The sequence below is a fragment of the Xylocopa sonorina genome, unplaced genomic scaffold (assembly GCF_050948175.1).
Source record: "Xylocopa sonorina isolate GNS202 unplaced genomic scaffold, iyXylSono1_principal scaffold0056, whole genome shotgun sequence".
NCBI classification, from domain to species: domain Eukaryota; kingdom Metazoa; phylum Arthropoda; class Insecta; order Hymenoptera; family Apidae; genus Xylocopa; species Xylocopa sonorina.
Genome location: NW_027490127.1, coordinates 253,275 through 278,477, shown reverse-complemented (window position 1 = coordinate 278,477; position 25,203 = coordinate 253,275).

The following is a 25,203-nucleotide window of genomic DNA, read 5'->3' as shown; positions in this document are numbered from 1 at the left end:
AGGGTACTTATGCTTCTTAGAACGAGACTTCGCTTCTCATTTCTATGTTTCATGATAAGATATAATATTCATTGCGAAGTGTCATGTATACCTCGTATTCACTTCAAAAGAATGTAAATCCGACACTTCCTCCCTGGGAAATAGCGTTGGCAGATGTCTACGTATCGAAGCAATAGAGTTCTAATGCTTCTTAAATCGCCATATCGCATCTCACTTCTATGTATCATGATAAGATGTAATATTCATTGTGCAGTTTTATGTATACCTCGCATACACTTCAAATGATTGTAAATGCGACACTTCCTTGCTAGGATATAGCGATGGCAGATGTCTACGTATCGAAGCAACAGAGTTCTAATGCTTCTTAAATCGCCAAATCGCGTCACATTTCTATGTTTCGTGATAATATATAATATTCACCGTGGAGTGTTATGCATACCTCCTATTCACTTCAAAAGAATGTAAGTGCAACACTTCCTGGCTAGGAAATAGCGTTTGCAGATGTCTACGTAACGTAGCAGTAGAATTCTAATGCTTCTTAAAACGCGATATAGCATCTCATGTCTATATTTCATGATGAGATATAATATTCATTGCGAAGTGACATGTATTGCTCACATACACTTCAAATGAATGTAAATGCGACTCTTCCTTGCTAGGATATAGCGATTGCAGATGTCTACGTATGGACGCAACAGAGTTCTAATTCTTCTTAAAACGAGATATTGCATCTCACTCCTATGTTTAATGATAATATATGATATACATTGCGGAGTGTCATGCATACCTCGTTTTCACTTCAAAAGAATGTAAATGCGACACTTCCTTGCTAGGAAGTAGCGTTTGCAGATGTCTACGTATCGAAGCAATAGAGTTCTAATGCTCCTTAAGACGCGATATCGCTCCTCATTTCCAAGTTTCATGGTAAGATATAATATTCATTGTGAAGTGCTATGTATACCTCGTATTCACCTCAATGGAATATAAATGCTACACTTCCTTGCTAGGAAAAAGCGTTTGCAGATGCCTATGTATCATAGCAATAGAGTTACAATGCTTTTTAAAACGCGATATGGCTCCTCATTTCTATGTTTGATGGTAAGACGTAATATTCATTGTGCAGTGTTACGTATACCTCGTATTCAATTCAAAAGAATGTAAATGCGACACATCCTTGCTAGGAAAAAGCGTTTGCTGATGCCTATGTATCATAGCAATAAAGTTATAATGCTTTTTAAAACGCGATATGGCTCCTCATTTCTATGTTTCATGATAAGATGTAATATTCATTGTGGAGTGTTATGTATACCTCGTATTCACCTCAAGAGTATGTAAATGCGACACTTCCTTGCTAGGAAATAGAGTTTGCAGATGTCTACGTATCGTAGCAATTGGGTTCTAACGCTACTTAAAACGCGATATCGCATCTTATTTCTATGTGTCATGATGAGATATAATATTCATTGCGAAGTGTCATGTATAACTCGTATTCACTTCAAAAGAATGTAAGTGCGACACTTCCTTGCTAGGAAATAGCGTTTCCAGATGTCTACGTATAGAAACAATAGGGTACTAATGCTTCTTAGAACGAGTCTTCGATTCTCATTTCTATGTTTCATGATAAGATATAATATTCATTGCGATGTGTCATGTATACCTCGTATTCACTTCAAAAGAATGTAAATGCGACACGTCCTTGCAAGGAAATAGCGTTTTCAGATGTCTACTTATCGTAGCAATAGAGTTCTAGTGCTTCTTAAAACCCAATACCGCACCACACTTCTATGCTTCATGATGATATAATATTCATTGCGAAGTGTCATGTAAACATCGTATTCTCTTCAAGAGAATGTAAATGCGACACGTCCTTGCAAGGAAATAGCGTTTGCAGATGTCTACTTATCGTAGCAATAGAGTTCTAATACTTCTTAAAGCGCAATACCGCACCTCACTTCTATGTTTCATGATGATATAATATTCATTGCGAACTGTCATGTAATCCTCGTATTCTCTTCGAAAGAGTGAAAATGCGACACTTCCTTGCTAGGAAATAGCGTTTGCAGATGTCTACTTATCGTAGCAATAGAGTTCTAATGCTTCTTAAAACGCAATACCGCACCTCACTTCTATATTTCATAATGATATAATATTCATTGCGATGTGTCATGTATACCTCGTATTCGCATCAATGGAATGTAAATGCGACACTTCCTTGCAAGGAAATAGCGTTTGCAGATGTCTACGTAACGTAGCAGTAGAATTCTAATGCTTCTTAAAACGCGATATCGCATCTCATGTCTATATTTCATGATGAGATATAATATTCATTGCGAAGTGACATGTATTGCTCACATACACTTCAAATGAACGTAAATGCGACTCTTCCTTGCTAGGATATAGCGATTGCAGATGTCTACGTATGGAAGCAACAGAGTTCTAATTCTTCTTAAAACGAGATATTGCATCTCACTCCTATGTTTAATGATAATATATGATATACATTGCGGAGTGTCATGCATACCTCGTTTTCACTTCAAAAGAATGTAAATGCGACACTTCCTTGCTAGGAAGTAGCGTTTGCAGATGTCTACGTATCGAAGCAATAGAGTTCTAATGCTCCTTAAATCGCGATATCGCATTTCATTTCTTTGTTTCATGATAAGATATAATATTCATTGCGAAGTGTCATGTATACCTCGTATCCACTTCAAAAGAATGTAAGTGCGACACTTCCTTGCTAGGAAATAGCGTTTCCAGATGTCTACGTATAGAAACAATAGGGTACTAATGCTTCTTAGAACGAGACTTCGATTCTTATTTCTATGTTTCATGATAAGATATAATATTCATTGCGATGTGTCATGTATACCTCGTATTCACTTCAAAAGAATGTAAATGCGACACGTCCTTGCAAGGAAATAGCGTTTTCAGATGTCTACTTATCGTAGCAATAGAGTTCTAGTGCTTCTTAAAACCCAATACCGCACCACACTTCTATGCTTCATGATGATATAATATTCATTGCGAAGTGTCATGTAAACATCGTATTCTCTTCAAAAGAATGTAAATGCGACACGTCCTTGCAAGGAAATAGCGTTTGCAGATGTCTACTTATCGTAGCAATAGAGTTCTAATACTTCTTAAAGCGCAATACCGCACCTCACTTCTATGTTTCATGATGATATAATATTCATTGCGAACTGTCATGTAATCCTCGTATTCTCTTCGAAAGAGTGAAAATGCGACACTTCCTTGCTAGGAAATAGCGTTTGCAGATGTCTACTTATCGTAGCAATAGAGTTCTAATGCTTCTTAAAACGCAATACCGCACCTCACTTCTATATTTCATAATGATATAATATTCATTGCGATGTGTCATGTATACCTCGTATTCGCATCAATGGAATGTAAATGCGACACTTCCTTGCAAGGAAATAGCGTTTGCAGATGTCTCCGTATCGAAGGAATAGACTTCTAATGCTTCTTAAATCGAGATATCGCAACACATTTTTATGTGTCATGATGAGATATAATATTCGTTGCGAAGTGTCATGTATACCTCGTATTCACTTCAAAACAATGTAAATGCTACACTTCCTTCCTAGGAAATAGCGTTTCCAGATGTCTACGTATAGAAACAATAGGGTACTTATGCTTCTTAGAACGAGACTTCGCTTCTCATTTCTATGTTTCATGATAAGATATAATATTCATTGCGAAGTGTCATGTATACCTCGTATTCACTTCAAAAGAATGTAAATCCGACACTTCCTTCCTGGGAAATAGCGTTTGCAGATGTCTACTTATCGTAGCAATAGAGCTCTAATGCTTTTTAAAACGCAATACCGCTCCTCACTTCTATGTTTCATGATGATATAATATTCATTGCGATGTGTCATGTATACCTCGTATTCGCTTCAAAAGTATGTAAATGCGACACTTCCTTGCAAGGAAATAGCGTTTGCAGATGTCTACTTATCGTAGCAATAGAGTACTAATGCTTCTTAAAACGCAATACCGCACCTCACTTCTATGTTTCATGATGTTATAATATTCATTGCGAAGTGTCATGTAAACCTCGTATTCTCTTCAAAAGGATGTAAATGCGACACTTCCTTGCTAAAAAATAGAGTTTGCTGATGTCAACGTATCGTAGCAATTGAGTATTAACGCTTCCTAAAATGCGATATAGCATCTCATTTCTATGTGTCATGATGAGATATAATATTCATTGCGAAGTGACATGTATACCTCGTATTCACTTCAAATGAATGTAAATGCGACACTTGCTCGCTAGGAAATAGCGTTTTCAGATGTCTACGTACCGTAGCATTAGAGTTCTAATGCTTCTCAAAACGCGATATCGCATCTCATTTCTATGTTTCATGATAGGATTTAATATTCATTACGAAGTGTCTTGTATACCTCGCATACACTTCAAACGAATTTAAATGCGACACTTCATTGCTAGGAAATAGCGTTGGCAGATGTCTACGTATCGAAGCAATAGAGTTCTAATGCTTCTTAAATCGCCATATCGCATCTCACTTCTATGTATCATGATAAGATGTAATATTCATTGTGCAGTGTTATGTATACCTCGCATACACTTCAAATGATTGTAAATGCGACACTTCCTTGCTAGGATATAGCGATGGCAGATGTCTACGTATCGAAGCAACAGAGTTCTAATGCTTCTTAAATCGCCAAATCGCGTCACATTTCTATGTTTCGTGATAATATATAATATTCATCGTGGAGTGTTATGCATACCTCCTATTCACTTCAAAAGAATGTAAGTGCAACACTTCCTGGCTAGGAAATAGCGTTTGCAGATGTCTACGTAACGTAGCAGTAGAATTCTAATGCTTCTTAAAACGCGATATCGCATCTCATGTCTATATTTCATGATAAGATATAATATTCATTGCGAAGTGACATGTATTGCTCACATACACTTCAAATGAACGTAAATGCGACTCTTCCTTGCTAGGATATAGCGATTGCAGATGTCTACGTATGGAAGCAACAGAGTTCTAATTCTTCTTAAAACGAGATATTGCATCTCACTCCTATGTCTAATGATAATATATGATATACATTGCGGAGTGTCATGCATACCTCGTTTTCACTTCAAAAGAATGTAAATGCGACACTTCCTTGCTAGGAAGTAGCGTTTGCAGATGTCTACGTATCGAAGCAATAGAGTTCTAATGCTCCTTAAGACGCGATATCGCTCCTCATTTCCAAGTTTCATGGTAAGATATAATATTCATTGTGAAGTGTTATGTATACCTCGTATTCACCTCAATGGAATATAAATGCTACACTTCCTTGCTAGGAAAAAGCGTTTGCAGATGCCTATGTATCATAGCAATAGAGTTACAATGCTTTTTAAAACGCGATATGGCTCCTCATTTGTATGTTTGATGGTAAGACGAAATATTCATTGTGCAGTGTTACGTATACCTCGTATTCAATTCAAAAGAATGTAAATGCGACACATCCTTGCTAGGAAATAGCGTTTCCAGATGCCCACGTATAGAAACAATAGCGTTTTAATGCTTCTTAAAACGAGACTTCGCATCTCAGTTCTATGTCTCATGATGAGATATAATATTCATTGCGAAGTGTCATGTATACCTAGTATTCACTTCAAATGAATGTAAATGCGACACTTGCTTGCTAGGAAATAGCGTTTTCAGATGTCTACGTATCGAAGCAATAGAGTTTTAATGCTCCCTAAATCGCGATATCGCATCTCATTTCTTTGTTTCATGATAAGATATAATATTCATTGCGAAGTATCATGTATACCTCGTATTCACTTCAATAGAATGTAAGTGCGACACTTCCTTGCAAGGAAATAGCGTTTGCAGATGTCTACTTATCGTAGTAATAGAGTACTGATGCTCCTTAAAACGGAATACCGCACCTCACTTCTATGTTTCATGATGTCATAATATTCATTGCGAAGTGTCATGTAAACCTCGTATTCTCTTCAAAAGGATGTAAATGCGGCCCTTCCTTGCTAGGAAATAGAGTTTGCAGATGTCAACGTATCGTAGCAATTGAGTTCTAACGCTTCTTAAAATGCGATATAGCATCTCATTTCTATGTGTCATGATGAGATATAATATTCATTGCGAAGTGTCATGTAAACCTCGTATTCTCTTCAAAAGGATGTAAATGCGACACTTCCTTGCTAGGAAATAGAGTTTGCAGATGTCTACGTATCGTAGCAATAGGGTTCTAACGCTTCTTAAAACGCGATATCGCATCTTATTTCTATGTGTCATGATGAGATATAATATTCATTGCGAAGTGTCATGTATAACTCGTCTTCACTTCAAAAGAATGTAAATGCGACACTTCCTTGCTAGGAAATAGCGTTTCCAGATGCCTACGTATAGAAACAATAGGGTTCTAATGCTTCTTAAAACGAGACTTCGCATCTCAGTTCTATGTTTCATGATGAGATATAATATTCATTGCGAAGTGTCATGTATACCTCGTATTCACTTCAAATGAATGTAAATGCGACACTTGCTTGCTAGGAAATAGCGTTTTCAGATGTCTACGTATCGAAGCAATAGAGTTTTAATGCTCCCTAAATCGCGATATCGCATCTCATTTCTTTGTTTCATGATAAGATATAATATTCATTGCGAAGTATCATGTATACCTCGTATTCACTTCAATAGAATGTAAGTGCGACACTTCCTTGCAAGGAAATAGCGTTTGCAGATGTCTACTTATCGTAGTAATAGAGTACTAATGCTCCTTAAAACGGAATACCGCACCTCACTTCTATGTTTCATGATGTCATAATATTCATTGCGAAGTGTCATGTAAACCTCGTATTCTCTTCAAAAGGATGTAAATGCGACATTTCGCTGCTAGGTAATAGCGTTTGCAGATGTCCACGTTTCGATGCAATAGGGTTCTAACGCTTCTCAAATCGCGATATCGCATATCATTTCTAAGTTTCATGATAAGTAATAATATTCATTGCGAAGTGGCATGTATACCACGCATAAACTTCAAATGAATGTAAATGCGACACTTCCTTGCTAGGATATAGCGTTTACAGATGTCTACGAATCGAAGCAATAGAGTTCTAATGCTTCTTTAAACGCGAAATAGCGTCTCATTTCTGTTTCGTGATAAGATATAGTATTCGTTGCGAAGTGTTATGTAAACCTCGTCTACACTTCAAACGAATGTAAATGCCACACTGCCTTGCTAGGAAATGCATTTCGAGATGTCTACGTATCGAAGCAGCGGAGTTCTAATGCTTTTTAAAACGCGATATCGCATCTCATGGTAAGATATAAGATATAAGATTCATTGCGATGTGTTATGTATACGTCGTCTACACTTCAAAAGATTGTAAATGCCACTCATCCTTGCTAGGAAATAGCCTTTCCTGATGTCTACGTATCGAAGCAAGAAAGTTCTAATGCTTCTTAAAACGCGATATCGCATCTCATTTCTATGTGTCATGATGAGATATAATATTCATTGCGAAGTGTCATGTAAACCTCGTATTCTCTTCAAAAGGATGTAAATGCGACACTTCCTTGCTAGGAAATAGAGTTTGCAGATGTCTACGTATCGTAGCAATAGGGTTCTAACGCTTCTTAAAACGCGATATCGCACCTCACTTCTATGTTTCATGATGATATAATATTCATTGCGAACTGTCATGTAATCCTCGTATTCTCTTCGAAAGAGTGAAAATGCGACACTCCCTTGCTAGGAAATAGCGTTTGCAGATGTCTACTTATCGTAGCAATAGAGTTCTAATGCTTCTTAAAACGCAATACCGCTCCTCACTTCTATGTTTCATGATGATATAATATTCATTGCGAAGTGTCATGTAAACCTCGTATTCTCTTCAAAAGAATGAAAATGCGACACTTCCTTGCAAGGAAATAGCGTTTGCAGATGTCTACTTATCGTAGCAATAGTGTTCTAATGCTTCTTAAAACGCAATACCGCACCTCACCTCTATGTTTCATGATGATATAATATTCATTGCGAAGTGTCACGTATACCTCGTATTCACTTCAAAAGAATGTAAATCCGACACTTCCTTCCTAGGAAATAGCGTTTGCAGATGTCTACTTATCGTAGCAGTATATTTCTAATGCTTCTTAAAACGCAATACCGCACCTCACTTCTATATTTCATAATGATATAATATTCATTGCGATGTGTCATGTATACCTCGTATTCGCATCAATGGAATGTAAATGCGACACTTCCTTGCAAGGAAATAGCGTTTGCAGATGTCTCCGTATCGAAGGAATAGACTTCTAATGCTTCTTAAATCGAGATATCGCAACACATTTTTATGTGTCATGATGAGATATAATATTCATTGCGAAGTGTCATGTATACCTCGTATTCACTTCAAATGAATGCAAACGCGACACTTCCTTGCTAGGAAATAGCGTTTGCAGATGTCTACGTATCGAAGCAATAGAGTTCTAGTGATTCTTAAAACGCTATATCGCATCTCATTTCTATGTTTCATGATAAGATATAATATTCATTGCGAAGTATCATGTATACCTTGTATTCACTTCAAAAGAATGTAAATGCGACACTTCCTTGCTAGGAAATAGCGTTTCCAGATGTCTCGTTATCGAAACTGTAGAGTTCTAATGCTTCATAAAAGAAGATGTCGCATCTCATTTCTATGATTCATGATAAGATATAGTATTCATTGCGAAGTGTCATGTATTTCTATCATACACTTCAAATGAATGTAAATGCGACACTTCCTTGGTAGGTAATAGCGTTGGCGGATGTCTACTTATCGAAGCAATTGAGTTCCAATGCTTCTTAAAACGAGATTTCGCATCTCATTTTTATGTTTCATGATAAGATATAGTATTCATTGCGAAGTGTCATGAATATCTCGCATTCACTTCAAAAGAATGTAAATGCGACACTTCCTTTCTAGGTAATTGCGTTTCCAGATGTCTACGTATCGAAGCAATATAATACATATACAATGTATTATTAGCAAGCAATATATACATTTATAATGCTTCTTAAATCGTCATATCGCATCTCATTTCTATGTTTCATTATAAGATATGATATTCACTGTGGAGTGTTGTGTATACCTCGTATTCACTTCAAATGAATGTGAATGCGACACTTCCTTGCTAGGAAATAGCGTCTGCAGATATCTACGTATCGTAGCAATAGATTTCTAACGCTTCTTAAAACGCGATATCGCATTGCATTTCTTTGTTTCATGATAAGATATAATATTCACTGCGAAGTGTCATGTATACCTCGTATTCTCTTCAAAAGGATGTAAATGCGACACTTCGCCGCTAGGTAATAGCGTTTGCAGATGTCCACGTTTCGATGCAATAGAGTTCTAACGCTTCTCAAATCGCGATATCGCATATCATTTCTAACTTTCATGATAAGTAATAATATTCATTGCGAAGTGGCATGTATACCACGCATACACTTCAAATGAATGTAAATGCGACACTTCCTTGCTAGGATATAGCGTTTACAGATGTCTACGAATCGAAGCAATAGAGTTCTAATGCTTCTTTAAACGCGAAATAGCGTCTCATTTCTGTTTCGTGATAAGATATAGTATTCGTTGCGAAGTGTTATGTAAACCTCGTCTATACTTCAAACGAATGTAAATGCCACACTGCCTTGCTAGGAAATGCATTTCGAGATGTCTACGTATCGAAGCAGCGGAGTTCTAATGCTTTTTAAAACGCGATATCGCATCTCATGGTAAGATATAAGATATAAGATTCATTGCGATGTGTTATGTATACGTCGTCTACACTTCAAAAGATTGTAAATGCCACTCATCCTTGCTAGGAAATAGCCTTTCCTGATGTCTACGTATCGAAGCAAGAGAGTTCTAATGCTTCTTAAAACGCGATATCGCATCTCATTTCTATGTTTCATGATATGGTATAATATTTATTGCGAAGTGTTACGTATAGCTTGTCTACACTTCAAAAGAATGTAAATGCCACACTTCCTTGCTAGGAAATAGCTTTTTCCAGATGTCTACGTATCGAAGATATAGATTTCTAATGCTTCTTAAAACGCGATAACGCAAATCATTTCTATCTTGCATGATAATATATAATATTCATTGCGAAGTGTTACGTATACCTCGCCTGCACTTCAAAAGAAAGTAAATGCCATATTTCCATGCTAGGAAATAGCGATTCCAGATCTCTACGTATCGAAGCAATAAGGTTCAAATGCTTCTGAAAATGCGATATCGCATCGCTGCTCTATGTTTCATGATAAGATATTATATTCATTGTGAAGTGTTAAGTATACATCGTCTACACTTCAAAAGAGTGTAAACGACACTCTTTCATGCTAGGAAATAGCGTTCCCAAATGTCTAGGTATCGATGCAATAGAGCTCTAATGCTTCTTAAAACGAGGTATCGCATCTCATTTCTATGTTTCATGATAAGATATAATACTCATTGTGCAGTGTTATGTATACCTCGTATTCACTTCAAATGTAGGTAAATGCGACACGTCCTTACTAGGAAATAACGTTTGCAGATGTCTACCTATCGAAGCAATAGAGTTCTAAAGCTTCTAAAAACGCGACATCGCATCTCATTTCTATGTTTCATGATAGGATATAGTATTCGTTGCGAAGTGTCATGTGTACCTCGTATTCACTTCAAAGAATGTAAATGCAACACTCCCTTGCTAGGAAATAGCGTCTGCAGATGTCTATGTATGGTAGCAATAGAGTTCTAATGCTTCTCAAAACGCGAATCGATCCTCATTTCTATGTTTCACGATAAAATATAATATTCACTGTGCGGTGCTATGTATACCTCGTCTACACTTCCTAAGAATGTATATGCGACACTTCCTTGCTAGGAAATTGCCTCTGCAGATGTCTACGTATCGTAGCAATAGAGTTCTAATGCTTCTTAAAACGCGATATCGCATCTCAATTCTACGTTACATGATAAGATATTATATTTATTGCCCATTGCTATGTATATCTCGTCTACACTTAAAAGGAATGTAAACGCAACACTTTCTTGCTAGGAAATAGCTTTTCCAAATGACTACGTATCGAAGCAATAGAGTACTAATGCTTCTTAAAACGAGATATCGCATCTCATTTCTATGTTTTAGGATAAGATATAATATTCATTGCGTAGTGTCATGTATACTTCGTATTCACTTCAAATGAATGTAAATGCGACACTCCCTTGCTAGGAAATAGCATTTGCAGATGTCTACGTATCGTAGCATTAGTGTTCTAATGCTTCTCAAAACGCGATATCGCATCTCATTTCTATGTTTCATGATAATATATTATAACCACTGCGAAGTGTCATGTATACCCCGCATACACTTCAAATGAATGTAAATGCACATCTCACTTGCTAGGAAATAGCGTTTGCAAATGTCTACGTATTGTAGCATTAGAGTTCTAATGCTTCTAAAACGCGATATCGCATCTCATTTCTATGTTTCATGATAAGATATAATATTCATTGCGATGTGTCTTGTATACGTCGCATACACTTCAAATGAATGTAAATGCGACACTTCCCTGCTAGGAAATAGCGTTGGCAGATGTCTACGTATCGAAGCAATAGAATTCTAATGCTTCCTAAATCGCGATATCGAATCTCATTTCTATGTTTCATGATAAGATATAATATTCATTGCGAAGTGTCTTGTATACCTCGCATACACTTCAAATGAATGTAAATGCGACACTTCCTTGCTAGGAAATAGCGTTGGCAGATGGCTACGTATCGAAGCAATAGAGATCTACTGCTTCTTAAATCGCCATATCGCATCTCATTTCTATGTTTCATGATAAGATATAATATTCATTGTGGAGTGTTATCATAACCTCGTATTCACTTCAATAGAATGTAAATGCGACACTCCCTTGCTAGGAAATAGCATTTGCAGATGTCTACGTATCGTAGCATTAGTGTTCTAATGCTTCTCAAAACGCGATATCGCATCTCCTTTCTATGTTTCATGATAAAATATAATAATCATTGCGAAGTGTCATGTATACCCCGCATACACTTCAAATGAATGTAAATGCACAACTCCCTTGCTAGGAAATAGCGTTTGCAGATGTCTACGTACCGTAGCATTAGAGTTCTAATGCTTCTAAAACGCGATATCGCATCTCATTTCTATGTTTCATGATAAGATATAATTTTCATTGTGCAGTGTTATGTTTATCTCGTCTACACTTCAAACGAATGTAAATGCGGCACTTCCCTGATAGGAAATAGCGTTTGCAGATGTCTACGAATCGTAGCAACGGAATTCTAATGCTTCTTAAAACGCGAAATCGATACTCATTTCTATGTTTCATGATAACATATAATATTCATTGTGGAATGTTTTGTATACCTCGTATTCACTTCAAAGGAATGTAAATGCGACACCTCCTTGGTAGAAAATAGAGTCTGCAGATGTCTATGTATCGTAGCAAAGGTGTTCTAATGCTTCTTAAAACGCGAAATCGATCCTCATTTCTTGGTTTCATGATGAGATATAATATTCATTGTGGAGTGTTAAGTATACCTCGTATTCAGTTCAGAAGAATGTAAATGCGACACTTCCTTGCTAGGAAATAGCGTTTGCAGGTGTCTACGTATCGAAGCAATAGAGCTCTAATTCTTCTTAAAACTGGATATTGCATCTCATTTCTATGTTTCATGATATGATATGACACTAATTGCGAAGAGTCATGTATACCTCGTATTCACATCAAAAGAAGGTAAACACGACAGTTCCTTGCTAGGATATAGCGTTTGCAGTTTTCTACGTATCGAAGCAATAGAGTTCTGATGCTTCTTAAAACGCAATACCGCACCTCACTTCTATGCTTCATGATAATATAATATCCATTGCGAAGTGTCATGTAAACCTCGTATTCTCTTCAAAAGAATGAAAAGGCGACACTTCCTTGCAATTAAATAGCGTTTGCAGATGTCTACGAATCGTAGCAATAGATTTCTAATGCTTTTTAAATCGCGACATTGCATCCCATTTCTATGTTTCATGATAAGATATAATATGCATTGTGGAGTGATAGATATACCTCGTACTCAGTCCAAAAGAATGTAAATGCGACACTTCCTTCCTAGGAAATGGCGTTTTGCAGTTGTCTACGTATCGATGCAATAGAGTTCTAAAGCTTCTTAAAACTGGATATCGCATCTCATTTTATGTCTCATGATAAAATATAATATTCATTCCGAAGTGTTATGTATTTCTCGTCTACACTTCAAATTAATGTAAATGCGACACTTCCTTGCTAGGAAATAGCGTTTGTAGATGTCAACGCATCGTAGCAATAGAGTTTTAATGCTCCTGAAATCGCGATATCGCATCTCATTTCTATGTTTCGTGATAAGGTATAATATTCATTGCGAAGTGCCATGTATACCTCGTATTCACTTCAAAAGTATGTAAATGCGGCACTTCCTAGCTAGGAAATAGCGTTTCCAGATGTCTACGTATAGAAACTATATGGTACTAACGCTTATTAAAACGAGACTTCGCATCTCATTTTTATGTTTCATGATGAGATATAATATTCATGCGAAGTGTCATGTATACCTCGAATTCACTTCAAAAGAATGTAAATGCGACACTTCCTTGTAAGGAAATAGCGTTTGCAGATGTCTACTTATCGTAGCAATAGAGTTCTAATGCTCCTTAAAACGCAATACCGCACCTCACTTCTATGTTTCACGATGATATAATATTCATTGCGAAGTGTCATGTAAACCTCGTATTCTCTTCAAAAGAATGAAAATGCGACACTTCCTTGATAGGAAATAGCGTTTGCAGATGTACACTTATCGCAGCAATAGTGTTCTAATGCTTCTTAAAACGCACTACCGCAACTCACTTCTATGTTTCATGATGATATAATATTCATTGCGAAGTGTCATGTAAACCTCGTATTCTCTTCAAAAGAATGTAAATGCGACACTTCCTTCCAAGGAAATAGCGTTCGCAGATGTCTACTTATCGTAGCAATAGAGTTCTAATGCTTCTTAAAACGCAATACCGCACCTCACTTCTATATTTCATGATGATATAATATTCATTGCGAAGTGTCATGTATACATCGTATTCACTTCAAAAGAATGTAAATAAGGACACTTCCATGCTAGGAATTAGTGTTTGCAGATGACTATTTATCGTAGCAATAGAGTTCTAATGCTTCTTAAAACGCAATACCGCACCTCACTTCTATGTTTCATGATGATGTAATATTCATTGCGAAGTGTCATGTAAACCTCGTATTCTCTTCAAAAGAATGAAAATGCGACACTTCCTTGCTAGGAAATAGAGTTTGCAGATGTCAACGCATCGTAGCAATAGAGTTTTAATGCTCCTTAAATCGCGATATCGCATCTCATTTCTAAGTTTCGTGATAAGGTATAATATTCATTGCGAAGTGTCATGCATACCTCGTATTCACCTCAAAAGAATCTAAATGCGACACTTCCTTGCTAGGAAATAGCGTTGGCAGATGTCTACGTATCGAAACAATGGAGTTCTAATGCTTCTTAAGACGCGATATCGCTTCCCATTACTATGTTTCATGATAAGATATAATACACATTGCGCAGTGTTATGTATCCCTCGTATTCACATCAAATGTAGGTAAATGCGACACTTCCTTGCTAGGAAACAGTGTTTGCAGATGTTTACGTATCGTAGCAATTGAGTTCTAATGCTTCTATGACGTCAGGCGCACCGCCTTCCACCCTCTGGCGCCAACCACCATCCGCAGCATCCATAACCGGGGCACCGCTCTTCCGCCAGCACCGGTATCCGTATCCTCCGTACAGGGGCCGCACGACGATTCGACGCCCCAAGACGAGGAGACAACGCCACGAGGACGAGGAGTTCCTCTTCACGTACGAATCCCAATTACCTGCGATCACACAACCATACGCTTATTTCTCATACAACGCGATTCTAGATTAAGCACTGTACACGAATCATGTACATACACAATCCAACACACACCTAGATATAAGCGTATATTTGTACAGTCATAATTTCTAAGACATATAGAATATAAGCTGCGATGCGCGCCCGCGCGCACTCGACGCTCGCGGCTCACGCTGAACATGAGCCGCACCCCACTCCGACCGGCCGCCCCACCGCGAGGGCCGAGCGGCCGCCCCACTACGACCGTACGACCCACTCGAAGGACCCAGCGACTCGCGCGCCGCGCGACCCGAGGAAGTCGCGGACGCGCCACCGAGAGATCAATTCCATCGAGTCCCATCTCGGACACAGTTCTAATCTCAAATCCGAATCGAGCAATACGCTCCTCTGCTACGAGCTGTCAGCTCTCATGCAGCCAACTGTATCGCATCTCCATTAGCGGAGTCCTTATTGTAACTTAGTTCTATTTCTATTTCAAATTAATTCTTTAGTTGATAACTTAAACATAGTATATTGTAGGAGGATAGTGATATTATAGGATATACTCTTGTTTTACCAAATCTAAGTCTCTTTATTCGATTACAAGTTCCTTAAATTCGATTCCACGTGTACGCTTGCGATTCCTATTTAATTCACACGATTCATCTGCGACAGTTCTGTACGCTGGACGGTCTTTGAGCGCTCCAACGCTCGACTGCTCTTTCTGCATTTCTATCGTATCCAGGATATCTTGAACAAGGATCGATCTCGGTAAGCCAGAGCGCACCATCGCTTGGCCGAACCGTATTCTGTCATAGTGCAAGCGCCCTTCATAAATCTCGAGCCACCAAAAAGGCGTACACGACGCGCGGGGAGGAAAGAATATCTGCGCCGCCTCATTCGTGAATACGCGAGTTGTACATCCGGACATCCATACGTCTGCAACGCCGTTTCCGTTCCTGCGAAGGAGGTATTCGCAGCGGTACGTCCAAATCGAATCCACGATCACACGGTTCCAGCTCCAGTTTCATCCAGCCGTAGCTCGCCTGCCTGGAGACTCATTCCCGTCGACGCTCCGCTGATCCAGCAGTACGCCGCGGCTATTCCGGTCACGGATCCACGGCGCCATAGACACCTGGAACGAGATGCGAAACACCATAAAGAAGACGACGAAAGGTAAATTTTAAGGCGTAATTTTGGTTAAATCGAGTTCCGACCGCCAACGAACCCGGCCCCGTCGCAATTCGCGTAGGTTTACGGGAAATGATACGAATCGTGCCATCGGATCGAGCACAATCACACCACGGGACGTGACACATGTATACCTCGTATTCACCACAAAAGAATGTAAATGCGACACTTCCTTGCTAGGAAATAGCGTTTCCAGATATCTACGTATCGAAGCAATAGAGTTCTAATGCTTCTTAAAACGAGATATCGCATCCCATTTCAATGTTTCGTGATAAGATATAATGTTCATTGCGAAGTGTCATGTATAACTCGTATTAACATCAAAAGAATGTAAATGCGCCACTTCCTTGCCGGGAAATTTTGTTTGCAGATGTCTACGTATCGAAGCAATAGAGTTCTAATCCTACTTAAAACGCGAAATCGCAGCTCATTTCTATGTTTCATGATAAGATATAATATTCATTGCGATGTGTCATGTATACCTCGTATTCGCTTCAAAAGAATGTAAATGCGACACTTCCTTGCAAGGAAATAGCGATTGCAGGTGTCTGCGTATCGTAGCAATAGTGTTCTAATGCTTTTTAAATCGCGATATGGCATCTCATATCTATTTTTCATGATAAGATATAATATTCATTGTATAGTGTTATGTATACCTCGTATTCACTTAAAAAGAATGTAAATGCGACACTTCCATGCTAGGAAATAGCGTTTGCAGATGTCTACGTATCGTAGCAATGGAGTTCTAATGCTTCTCAAAACGAGATATCGCATCTCATTTCTATGTTTCATGATAAGATATAATATTCATTGCGAACTGTTATGTATACCTCCTATTCACTTCAAAAAATGTAAACGCGACACTACCCTTCCAGGAAATAGCGTTTGCAAATGTCTACGCATCGAAGCAATAGTGTTCTAATGCTTCTTAAATCGCGATATCGCACCTCACTTCTACGTTTCATGATAAGATATAATATTCATTGTGCAGTGTTATGTATATCTCGTCTACACTTCAAGAGAATGTAAACGCGACACTTCCTTGCTATTAAATAGTGTTTGCAGATGTTTATGTATTGTAGCAATAGATTTCTAATGCTTCTTATGACGCGATATCGAATCGCACTTCCATGTTTCATTATAAGACATAATATTCATTGCGAAGTGTCATATATAGATCGCATACACTTCAAAAGAATGAAAATGCGATACTACCTTGCTAGGAAATAGCATTTGCAGATGTCCACGCATCGTAGCAATAGAGATCTAAAGTTTGTTAAAACGCGATATCGCATCACATTTCGATGTTTCATGATAAGATATAATATTCATTGCGAAGTGTCATGTATACCTCGTATTCACTTCAAATGAATGTAAATGCGACACTTCCTTGCTAGGAAATAGCGTTTGCAGATGTCTACGTATCGGAACAATAGAGTTCCAATGCATCTTAAATCGCGATATGGCATCTCATTTCTACGTTTCATGATAAGATACAATATTCATTGTGGAGTGTTATGTATACCTCGTCTACACTTCCTAAGAATGTAAATGCGACACTTCCTTGCTTGGAAATGGCGTTTGCAGATGGCCACGTATCGTAGCAATAGGGTTCTAATACTTCTTAAAATGCGATACCGCATTTCATTTCTATATTTCATGATAAGATATAATATTCATTGGGGAGTGTTATGTATACCTCGTATTCACTTCAAAAGTATGAAAATGCGGCACTTCCTTGCTAGGAAATAGCGTTTGCAGATGTCTACGTATCGTAGCAATAGAGTTCTAATGCTTCTCAAAACTCGATATCGCATCTCATTTCTACGTTTCATGATAAGATATAATATTCATTCTGAAGTGTCAGGTATTCCCCGTATTCACTTCAAAAGAATGTAAAAGCGACAATTCCTTGCTAGGAAATAGCGTTTGCAGATGTCTCCGTATCGAAGCAATAGAGTTCTAATGCTTCTTCTATCGCGATATCGCATCTGATTCCTATGTATCATGACAGGATATAATATTCATTGTGGTGTGTTATGTATACCTTGTATTCACTTCAAAAGAATGTAAATGCGACACTTCCATGCTAGGAAATAGCGTTTGCAGATGTCTACGTATCGTAGCAATAGAGTTCTAATGCTTCTTATATCGCGATATCGCATCTCATATCTGTGTGTCATGATGAGATATAATATTCATTGCGAAGTGTCATGTATAACTAGTATTCACTTCAAAAGAATGTAAATGCGACACTTCCTTGCTAGGAAATAGCGTTTCCAGATGTCTACGTATAGAAACAATAGGGTTCTAGTGCTTCTTAAAACGAGACTTCGCATCTCAGTTCCATGTTTCATGATGATATAATATTCATTGCGAAGTATCATGTAAACGTCGTATTCTCTTCAAAAGAATGTAAATGCGACACTTCCTTGCTAGGAAATAGAGTTTGCACATGTCAACGTATCGTGGCAATAGAGTTCTAACGCTTCTTAAAATGCGATATCGCATCTCATTTCTGTGTGTCATGATCAGATATAATATTCATTGCGAAGTGTCATGTATACCTCGTATTCACTTCAAAGGAATGTTAATGCAACACTTCCTTGCTAGGAAGTATTGTTTGCAAATGTCTACTTATCGTAACAATAGGGCTCTGATGCTTCTTAAATCGCGATATCGCATCTCATTTCAATGTTTCATGATAACATATAATATTCATTGTGCAGTGTTATGTATACCCCGTATTCACATCAAAAGAATATAAATACGACACTTCCTTGCTAGGAAATAGCGATTGCAGATGTCTACGTATCGAAGCAATAGAGTTCTAATGCTTCTTAAATCGTCATGTAACATCTCATTTCTATGTTTCATGATAAGATATAATATTCACTGTGCAGTGTTATGTATACCCCGTGACCAATTCAAAAGAATGTAAATACGACACTTCCTTGCTAGGAAATAGCGTTTGCAGATGTCTACGAATCGTAGCAATAGAGTTATAATGCATTTTAAATCGCGACATCGCATCTCATTTCTATGTTTCATGATAGGATATAATATTCATTGTTCAGTGTTATGTATACCCCGTATTCACTTCAACAGAATGTAAATACGACACCTCCTTTCTAGGAAGTAGCGATTGCAGATGTCTACGTATTGTAGCAATAGAGTTCTTATGCTTCTTAGAACGCGATATCGCATTCCATTTCTATGTATCATTATAAGATATAATATTCATTGTGGAGTGTTATGTATACCTCGTATTCACTTCAAAAGATTGTAAATGCGTCACTTCCTTGCTAGGAAATAGAGTCTGCAGATATCTACGTAGCAATAGAGTTCTAATGCTTCTTAAAACGAGATATCGCATCTCATTCCTATGTTTTATGATAAGATATAATATTCATTGTTCAGTGTTATGTATACCCCGTATTCACTTCAACAGAATGTAAATACGACACTTCCTTGCTGGGAAATCGCGTTTGCAGATGTCTCCGTGTCGAAGCAATAGAGATCTAATGCTTCTTAAATCGCGATATCGCAACTCATTTCTATGTTTCATGATAAGATATAATATTCATTGCAAAGTGTCATGTGTACCCCGTATTCACTTCAAACGAATGTAAATGCGACACTTCCTTGCTAGGAAATAGCGTTTGCAGATATCTACGTATCGGAGCAATAGATTTCCAACGCTTCTTAAAACGAGATATCGCATCTCATTTCTATGTTTCATGATAAGATATAATATTCATTGCGAAGTGTCATGTATACCTCGTATTCACTTCAAAAGAATGTAAATTGCGACACTTCATTGCTAGAAAGTAGCGATTGCAGATGTCTACGTATCGGAGCAATAGAGATCTAATGCTTCTTAAATCGCGATGTCGCATCTCAATTCTATGTTTCACAATAAGATATAATATTCATTGTGCCGTGTTATGTACACCTCGTATTCATTTCAAATGAATGTAAATGCGACATTTCCATGCTAGGAAATAGCGTTTGCATATGTCTATATTTCGAAGCAATAGAGTTCTAATGCTTCTTAAAACGAGATATCGCATCTCATTCCTATGATTCATGATAAGATATAATATCCATTGCGAAGTGTCATGCATACCTCGTGCTCACTTCAGAGGAATGTACGTGCGACACATCATTGCTAGGTAGTAGCGTTTGCAGATGTCTACGTATCGGAGCAATAGAGTTCTAATGCTTCTTAAATCGGGATATCGCATCGCATTTCTATGTTTCATGATAAGATATAATATTCATTATTGCGAAGTGTTATGTATTCCTCGTCTACACTTCAAAAGAATGTAAATGCGCCACTTCCTTGCCGGGAAATTTTGTTTGCAGATGTCTACGTATCGAAGCAATAGTGTTCTAATGCATCTTAAAACGCCATATCGCATCTCATTTCTATGTCTCATGACAAGATATAATATTCATTGCGAAGTGTCATGTATACCTCGTATTCGCTTCAAAAGAATGTAAATGCGACACGTCCTTGCAAGGAAATAGCGTTTCCAGATGTCTACTTATCGTAGCAATAGTGTTCCAATGCTTCTTAAAATGCAATAGCGCACCTCACTTCTATGTTTCATGATGATATAATATTCATTGCGAAGTGTCATGTAAACCTAGTATTCTCTTCAAAAGAATGGAAATGCGACAATTACTTGCTAGGAAATAGCGTTTGCATATGTCTACTTATCGTGGCAATAGAGTTCTAATGCTTCTTAAGACGCAATACCGCACCTCACTTCTATGTTTCATGATGATATAATATTCATTGCGATGTGTCATGTATACCTCGTATTCGCTTCAAAAGAATGTAAATGCGACACTTCCTTGCAAGGAAATAGCGATTGCAGATGTCTACGTATCGTAGCAATAGAGTTCCAATGCTTCTTAAATCGCGATATCGCATCTCATTTCTATGTTTCATGATAAAATATAATATTCATTGCGAAGTGTTATGTATACCTCGTCTGAACTTCAATAGAATGTAAATGACACACTTCCTTGCTAGGACATAATGTTTCCAGATATCTACGTATCGAAGCAATAGAATTGCAATGTTTCTTAAAACGCGATATCTCTTCACATTTCTATGACAGGATATAGTATTCGTTGCGAAGTGTATTGAATACCTGGTCTACAATTTAAAAAAATGTGAATGCCACACTTCATTTCTAGGAAATGCGTTTCCAGATCTCTACGTTTCGAAGCAATAGACATCTAACGTTCTTAAAACGCTACATCGCCTCTCATTTCTATGTTTCATGATAAGATGTAATATTTAATGGAACGCGTTATGTATATCTCGTCAACGTTTCAAAAAAGTGTAAATCCCACACTTCCTTGCGACGGAATAGCGTTCCGATATGTCTACGTATCGGAGCAATACAGTTCTATTTCTTCATAAAACACGATATGACATCTCATTTCTATGTCTCATGGTAAGATGTAATATTCAATGCAACGTGTTATGTATATCTCGCCTACACTTCGAAGGAATGTGAATCTCACACTTCGTGTCTAGGGAATAGCGTTTCTAGATGTCTACATATCGCAGTAATATGTATATTTACGAAATTACTTAAAACGTCTTATTCTCAAAAATAGCCTTTTCGTCACAAACGTGTAATAAATGAAGTCTTCGAAGATCCCACGTTTTATTGGTTCCGTCGATCGAACCATGTTCCCCCGGTTGAAAGACGGTGTCGATCAATCTAGATCGAATTGATCTGAATATCGCCGCGACGTCGATGGTTCACACTGTCGCCTCGGATGTGGGCAACTTCGCTAGCTGCTTGAAGTTGCGTTTGTAGACCTCGTGACTGGTCCGTACGGTGGCCGCGCGGATGATCTTATCTGGAGCTGGGTGCACCTCTTCGTTTCGACCGCGGTGCCACTGCAAAGGCGGAAGGTAGTCATCCCTTAAGACTACGAGGGTTCCTTTCTTGATCTCGTGGTAGCCCTTTGTCCATTTTTTTCGCTCGTTCAGATGGTGGATAATCCTGCTGAACGTTCTGGATGTGTGGCCAGTGTGACAATCGGTTACGAGGAGTATCGCTGAAATCAGTCTCGGGCAAACTCGTTAACGACGTGCCGATCAGTGGGCCGGAGTTAGAGCTGATGGACCATTAGGATCGGATGATAATGTAGTAAGCGGGCAGGAGTTTAGGATCGCTTCGATTTCGATCGCGAACGTGTTGAACTGTACGAACGTAAAGAGTTTTTCCTCTACGACTCGTTTGACGTGGTGTTTGAAGGATTTGACAGCTGCCTCCCCAAGGCCGCCGAAATTGGGAGAAAGAGCTGGCCACGATATTTCCTTGCCCGTGAGGAAGTGTGTTACCTTATCGTCTGTTTGCAGTTTTAGGTACAGTGCGCTTAATTCGTTATTCACTCCAACGAAATTTTGTCCCGTTGTCGGAATGAATGTTCCGACAGATGCTCCTACGACCGATGAACCGTTTCAATGCCGCGATGATCGCTACGGTAGTCATGTCACCGACGACCTCAAGATGGACCGCTCTCGTTGCAAAGCACTCAAACACTGCTACATAGATTTTTACTCGCGCACAATTTCGGAAACGTTTTTCCTCGATATAAAAAGGACCGCAATAATCTGTTCTGCAGTTATAAAAGGGTTGGCATTCGGATTCGCGTGCCGCAGGTAGAGTGCTCATTACGTAATTCACGGCCGGTGGTTTTACGCGGAAGCACCTGATGGACTTTTTACCATCAATGGGCCAACACCTCTGCTTTAGTGTCGCCAGCGTGGTATTGATACCCGAATGATGTCCCTCTAAATGCGTGTGACGAATGATCAGATCGGTGATGTGATGTTATTTTGGAAGCAGATTCGGATGTTTCTGTCCGAAGGGAATGTTTGCGTTTTGTAGTCGACCGCCTACCCGTAGAATTCCCGTTTCGTGTAAGAATGGCTACAGCGAGAGCCGGTTACTCTTTGGATGCAGCTCTGTACCGTTCTTCAAATTTCGGATCTCTTTTTCGAACGCGGAGGCCTGCACGAGCTTCAAGATCCGATCATTAGCGTCGTGGACCTCTCGTACGGTTAGAGGTCCTGCGTTACAATGATTCTTGCGAAATCGGAGGCAATACGCGACGATCCTCCTCAATTTCGCGATGTCTGAATAGCGGCCGAGTATTTCGTTGCTACGGATGGTCGTTGCCAAGCATGTATGGGCACGAATATCGGGTATTTCCGAAACGAGGTTGAACGTAGATTTCGGTCAATCCCTGTTATCGTCGGCAAACCACGATGGTCCATGACGCCAGATGGAGGGCTTCAAGAATTCCGCCAGTGTTTGTCCTCTCTATATGAGGTCCGCTGGATTGTCGTTTGACCTGACGTGCCGCTATCGGTCTTCGCTTGGATTTCGGCCACTCTACTTGCCACGAATGTTCTTAGCGTGGCTGGTTCGCGTTGCAGCCAATTTAAAACTATCGTGGAATCCGTCCAGAAGTTAATCGAGTCGAATCGGCGTGCATTACTATCTCGGACGTTAGAAAATATTGACGTCAGTAGCACCGCAAAGTTCGAGACGTGCGAGGCTGACAACTTTTACTAGTGCGAACCAAAATTTCGCGCATAATAGTCCCGTTTTAATTCGTCCGCGATTGTGGACTGACCGTACATACACGCACGCTCCGTATGCTCGTTCGCTCGCGTCGCAGAAACCGTGTAATTCCACTCCTCGCACCTTCTATTGGCATACGTGTCACTCGAAGAATGTTTCGTTATGTAACTGGAATTCCTTCACGTACGTGGACCATTCTGTATGGAGGATTGTTGGTAGCGATTCGTCCCAGACCAATTGTAGTTTCCATAGGTGTTGCATAAATATTTTTCCCGTTATTATTACTGGCGCCAGTAAACCTAACGGGTCGAATATTTTTGCTATGGTGGATAAGATCGTGCGTTTGGTGATCCTCGTATCGATGTTTGGATCCACGGAATAGATGATTCGGTTGTTCTGCGCGTGCCACGAGACGCCGAGAGTTTTCATGGTGGCGTCTCCAAAATACTTTGGGTGAATTTCGCTTTCCGGAAGTCCTGCTAAAAGTTTCGTTTCGTTCGAGACCCATTGTTGAATGTGGATGCTGCCGCGGTTAAGTAGCTTGACTACCTGGTCCCGTAGTTGTCTAGCGTCTTCGTAATTATCTGTGCTGTCGACGTATAGATCTCGCTGGAGCACGGTCGATGCGAAAGGAGCATTCACTTTTTCGTCGTCCGCTAGCTGATGAATGCACCTGATGGCGAAGAAAGGCGCTGAAGGTAGTCCGAACGTGACCGTGTTCAGCTCGTACGTTTTCACCTTTCCGTTGTTACTTTGCCATAATATCGGCTGGTATCGGCGGTCTTCCGATCTTACGAGGAACTACCGATACATCTTCCCGATGTCTTCGGTTAAGACATAGGTGTGTTGACGGAACCTTATGAGAAGAGCGAATATGTCGTCCTGTATCATTGGTCCTGCTAAAAGCGTGCCGTTCAATGACAGTCCACTGCTCAATCTTGCAGATCCATCGAAGACGACACGAACCTTCGTTGTTGAGCTGGATAGTTTGATGACGGCATGGTGGGTGTGGTAGAAGCCATCCGAATCGCGTGGTTCTACCTGGCTCATGTGTCCCATCCGAGATACTCCTCGATGACGGCAGAGTATTCTCGTTTCAGCTCTGGATCTTTCATGAATTTTCGTTCGAGCGAAAGAAGACGGCTGAAGGCGTGCGACCGAGTTTCGCCTCACTGCATCTTCTTTTCATTGAACGGCAGTGCGACAATGTAACGACCGGTTCGTGTCCATTTAACATGGTCGTGAAAATGCTGCTCGCATTCCTGATCCGCGGAAAATAGGTGTCGTACGTGTGAATCCTCTTCTAGCTCCCAGAATTTTTGAAGTTCGAAATTCAGGGTTGTAACGAATGTTTGATGTTTTCTCCACGACGCCGATGTGGAGACGCTCCCCCCGATGATCCATCC